Source organism: Octopus sinensis, linkage group LG16 (genome assembly GCF_006345805.1).
Source record: "Octopus sinensis linkage group LG16, ASM634580v1, whole genome shotgun sequence".
Taxonomy (NCBI): Eukaryota; Metazoa; Mollusca; class Cephalopoda; order Octopoda; family Octopodidae; genus Octopus; species Octopus sinensis.
In genome coordinates, this window is record NC_043012.1 from 6,040,982 (window position 1) to 6,046,700 (window position 5,719).

Here is a 5,719-nt window from a genome sequence, read left to right on the forward strand (position 1 = left end):
TGTAACCCATACACAAACAGTAAGTATTTAAGCACTGATTATTCAAATATTTTCGTAATTTGAAATAAAATTCGCATTTCACATCTGATCGGATCTATTAACCAGCTTTGCACAGGTCTACCCTCATGACTTGCAATCTTTCATGTTAGTCTACAGAAAAGGGACTTAATGTTGTTCTTTTGATCCAAGTCAGCTGATCAAAGGCGTTCTAATCGTGACCACCCGTTTTATTTTTTTTATACAATGTCCGTTATGTTTTAAACTTCTTCAGACAGTACAGTATTGTATGATATGCGAATTGAGCAAATATATCATCAAAAATATTCAGTAGTGAAAATCCCGCCTTTTTAAAGGTATTAATTATCCATAGCCGTCACTCGCAAGCGAATATGACTTAGGCGCATGTGCCACGTAGTCACGAGCAAATAGGGATACTTTCTCGGTCCTTTCACTCTCGGACCAAGCGGAACATTAACCCTTTAGGTTACGGAAAACGGTTTTGCCCCACGGCTTAAAAAAAAAATCCTAATACTGCGAGAAGCGGAGACATTCCCAGTAACACTTTTCACAAATCAAAATTTTTTCAGATTTTTCTTAATTTTCTTTTTTCACGTATTTCATCAAATATATCTTTACAGAGGCAGAATCAAATACTTTTTGGTGGTGGACATGAAAACCGTATCGACAGGACATACTGAGAAAGTGTTGCAGAAGTAGAAAATACCGATTCTAATTTCTGGAGATTAATTAACATCATTACGGGAATGACCATGAAATTGTATTGCGCAGTCAAAGGGTCCAGTATGTAACAGATGGAGAGAAATAGGCAAGGACGTAACTAATATGAGCCGCCCCTCCAGGCCCCGAAGCCGCCTATACAGTAGACCTCTTAAGTACTCCGCCCCCACGCCACAAAAGCATCGCCTGGGGTGGATTGTCCCCTCCTCTGGTTACCCCACTAGAGAAAGGGTTACATCAGCATCAGGCTGGCACCCATTCCCAGTTGTGTACTCTAGAACAGCGTGAAAAGCGACGCCTTGCTGAAAGATTCAAATGCGCCGCCCAGTCCAAGAATCGAGCCCGCGACCTCATGATCGTGAGCCCAACGCCCTCGTCTCTAGGCCTCTCTTTTCTGTACTGTTGTAGCCCTTCATATTTTCTTGTGCACTTGTAATCTGATAATTCACCTCAGGTTCTGAAAAAACAAAAAAGGTGCACGGTCTATGAGGTCGAAGACAGAAGTGTTAGAAATGACAGCCAAATCTCTTTTAAGTTACAGATTTCTCTCTCAGATAAAGGCAGGTCAAATTCGATTAAGTAGTGAATATAGATGGTGTTGTCACGACTGGAATGTCTTTGAATTGGTGGCGTAGCTACTGTGTGTGCTAACTAGGGCAACCCTTGACTTTGTAGTCTCTTTTTGAGCTTGTACAATCTATACAAGTTTATACAAGATCCCAAGTACCGCCCCAATATAAGCATCGCACTGAACGAATGTGGGTTTGCTCAATCAAAGCTGACCTGGGGCTAAACAGCAGCAACAACAACAGCAGCAACATGTTTATATTAATTTATTGGTTCCGTAATAATTGCTAAGTTTGTAAAATTTTGCTCGGGGTGGGTAACGGGTGTAGGCATTTAAATAAATCCCATTGCGAAGCGAATACAAACGAGCTCTTTTACTTGTTTCAGTCATTTTGACTGTGGCCATGCTGGATCACCACTTTTAGTCGAGCAAATCGACCCCAGGACTTATTCTTTGTAAGCCTAGTACTTATTCTATCGGTCGCTTTTGCCGGACCGCTAAGTTACGGGGACGTAAACACACCAGCATCGTTGTCAAGCGATGTTGGGGGGACAAACACACACACATACATATATAGGACGGGCTTCTTTCAGTTTCCGCCTACCAAATCCACTCACAAGGCTTTGGTCGGCCCGAGGCTATAGTAGAAGGCACTTGCCCAAGGTGTCACGCAGAGGGACTGAACCCGGAACCATGTGGTTCGTAAGCAAGCTACTTACCACACAGCCACGTACATTTTTTTTTCAGCGACCCCGAATAAAAATGAAATACAAATAGGACAACTTGAAGGATTGAAACCCATAACGTGTCGTTGCGAAACCAATTAGAGGAAGGCCGTTACCTCTCCTATCGAAGCTAACTGGCGTGGGTTAATAACCTGTATGTCAGCCACGAGCAACCTGCGGTCCGCAGGGTTTTCGGAATGGAACGCATAAGGAAAAATTACCTTAAACTTTTTAGTAGTGCGGCCCGCCAGATGATGAGCCATGTCTTATGCGGCCCGCTTCTCGAAAAGGTTGTCCATGCATACTCTATGTGGTTGATCGATATGCTAGAAATAGCAGCCTAAACCATACCCAACTGGCATATATAAAAAAAAAGGGCCATTAGTTTTTTTATTGTCCGAGATACACTGTCTGAAAATAATACAAAAGATATGAGATGATCACAGGTGGAACGTCTTTTCTTTAATGTTCGAAGTGGACTGACTGGGAAAGGGTTAATAGCGACACTAACAACGTCACCACCACCAAACAAGAAGACACTTTTCTCTCGTGTTTATATATAATGATAGCTTGCACAAGAAGTCCTGGAATTTTGAAAATTTGCCTTTTTTTATTTTTTATTTGTCGAAGGTGGTAGTCGATAATGGAGAAAGAGAAAGGCATATATAGATAGACAGAGAAAGAAAGTGATGAGACTGGGTGACGTTCATGCCTTTCTCATTTGAAGGAAATGTGTTCGGGTTGTTGACGGCATTACTAAAGCTGAAATATTTACACTCGTCGAAAGCAATCCGTTTGCAGGGACAGCTTAAAGTGAAGTAGGTATACATACATAAATTTGTATAGATACATAAATATAGCTATGTGTGTGCTATAAAGCTCTTTGTATATATATATATCCGCGCACATTCACTGGTTGCTTAAGAATTCGTAATTGCGCTTTCTATGCTACACGAAATATTTCTCGTTTTCGACTTTCGCTTTTAAAAAGTTAATTCTCAACAGACTTTATATTATGTTTGGACAAGGCAGGATCTGATGACCGCCCTAGTTTCCTTTTTTTCTTTTTGAAGGATACAAAGAAAGTAAGAAATATTCTGAAAATTTGAACGTCAGACTGATTGTATACGATTTACTGTCTATTATATCACATCAGATATCCTCTGTAAACGTACATATATACATCCGGCTTTGGTACGTTCACAGTGAGTGTGTAAGTGTATGCAAATATATATATATCTGTTTATCATAACTAACGTAATATAACTAACGTAATATATATATATTATATATATATATATATTATATATATATATATAAGAGATAAATTGATTTCCTGTGTATGTATATGTTTGCAATAGGAATTGTGTGAGATAATCCGATCTATCTATCTATCTATCTATCTATCTATCTATCTATCTATCGTGTGTGAGTGTGTATAGTTATATACGCATATATATATATATATAATGATGGGTGCTATATACATGCATATATACAGTAAGGTCGTACACATTCATAATTTGTTTATCATAAGATTGTATGCGTGTGTGCGTGTTTACATAAAACATGACCAAAACTATAAAAAAAACCCAAACAAATCAAAAATTGAAAACAAACTTGTTTCAAGTTATCCGGTCTTAGCGACCGGCGGGCAATGACACTATTGGCGTCTCCACCTTAATTAACAGGTATGATAAACCAGAAGGAATTTTGTGTTGCCTTCACACCTGCGCCCAAAGGGCGACTGCGTAACTCATGCTATGCCTTTGTTAGCGCACACACACAGACACAGGGTCTCCGAGAGAAATTTTGCCAGGCGGAACACGATTACTCGGAGGTGGGTGTGGCCCCTCAGAAATTCACGTGTATATATGGTTGTATTTTTGTTGGGAAATGTAATCTTTTAAACTTATCATCATCATCGCCATCATCATCACTACTAATATTAAGGCGGCGAAATGCTTTGCGGAATTTCGTCTGCCGCTACGTTCTGAGTTCAAATTCCGCCGAGGTCGACTTTGCCTTTCAACCTTTCGGGGTCGATTAAATAAGTACCAGTTACGCACTGGGGTCGATATAATCGACTTAATCCGTTTGTCTGTCCGTGTTTGTCCTCTCTGTGTTTAGCCCCTTGTGGGTAGTAAAGAAATAGGTATTTCGTCTGTCTTTACGTTCTGAGTTCAAATTCCGCCGAGGTCGAATTTGCCTTTCATCCTTTTCAGAGTCGATAAAATAAGTACCAGTTGCACACACTGGGGGTGGGGTAGGGGTGGGGGTTCAAGGTAATCGACTCATCCCCTCCCCAAAAATTGGTACCCTTGTATCAAAATTTGATATCATTATTATTAACTAGCTGGCCCTGTGCCGTCAAAAATGACGGCTAGTTTTAGTATTGTATATATGAAAAGGGTACAAAAAGGTGAAAAATAATCAAACAGTGCTTCAACTGTATGTGTGTGTGTGCATATGTATACAGTTATATGTACAGCCTGTAGCGAACGTGGTTTGCTACACTTTCTCACAGCCCGCTTCCTTCCTTTTTACCTGTTTGTTTATATATATATATATATATATATATATATATATATATATATATATATATAAACAAAAAATAAGCAACAAGAATGGATCGGTAATTTAGTACAATTGTTTCATACTATAACAATTTATTAAAGCTGCAAATATTACAGCAAATATAATATGTCAAGTAATCTTCAGTAATATATATATGCATGGGTAATGCGTGTGTCTGCAATTCTATTTTCTATGTCTCTTTCTAAATAAACACACAGAAACACGTATACACTCACTCAAATATTATATTAATATATTTTACACAAACACACACACACATACACACACACATTTACTCACACCGTTGACTTTTCCCCATCTCACTCCTATCGGTGCATCACCCCTTCCTTTCTCATTCATATGTTGTGACGGAGAAATACACAGTGTGTTATTATATTAGAAGATACACGACGCTCTCTTTGCCACTTCCCCTCTCTCATTGCTATTACTTTCTCTCACTCCCTCTCAGCCATAGCTATTACTGTCACTACTTCTCCTTCACTGAATTACTATTTTCTCTCCTCTCCCTTCACCCCAACTGTGTGATTTTGGGCAAATATGTATATATATATATATATATGCACACATGTTTTTTATATATACATGTATACACATGTATATATATTTCTATATCTATTTCTATCTATATATGTATATTAGAAGTATATATATATATCATCATCATCATTGTTTAACTTCCGCTTTCCATGCTAGCATGGGTTGGACGGTTTGACCGGGATCTGGGAAGCCAGAAGGCTGCACCAGGCTCCACTCTGATCTATCTATCTATCTATCTATATCACTGTTTAACGTCTGCTTTCCATGCTAGCATGGGTTGAACAATTTGACTGAGGACTGGCGAACCAGATGGCTGCACTAGGTTCCAATCTTGATCTGGCAGAGTTTCTATGGCTGGATGCCCTTCCTAATGCCAACCACTCACAGAGTGTAGTGGGTGCTTTTACGTGCTACCAGCATGAGGGCCAATATATATATATATATATGTATATACATACACACACACATCCTTTAAGTTTGTTAATGGGAAACCTTTTAATGGGAAACCTATAAAAAGCTTCTGTTCTATTGTGTTGGCTACAGCCTAATGATG

The 5,719-nt window shown here is 39.1% G+C and overlaps 1 protein-coding gene across 2 annotated transcripts in view; it reads left to right on the plus strand.

Moving 5' to 3' along the window:
* The first annotated feature begins 2,609 nt into the window (after window positions 1-2,609).
* The window catches only part of LOC115220334, a 311,427-nt gene continuing 308,317 nt past the window's right edge, over window positions 2,610-5,719 (plus strand). Inside the window, exon 1 of one of the 2 annotated variants that reach the window (XM_036509866.1) lies at window positions 2,610-2,849. The gene's annotated coding sequence lies outside the window, so the exon portion shown is untranslated. Of the gene's footprint in view, window positions 2,850-2,966; window positions 3,226-5,719 lie in introns of those variants that run through there. The other variant, XM_029790433.2, reaches the window with a different exon arrangement.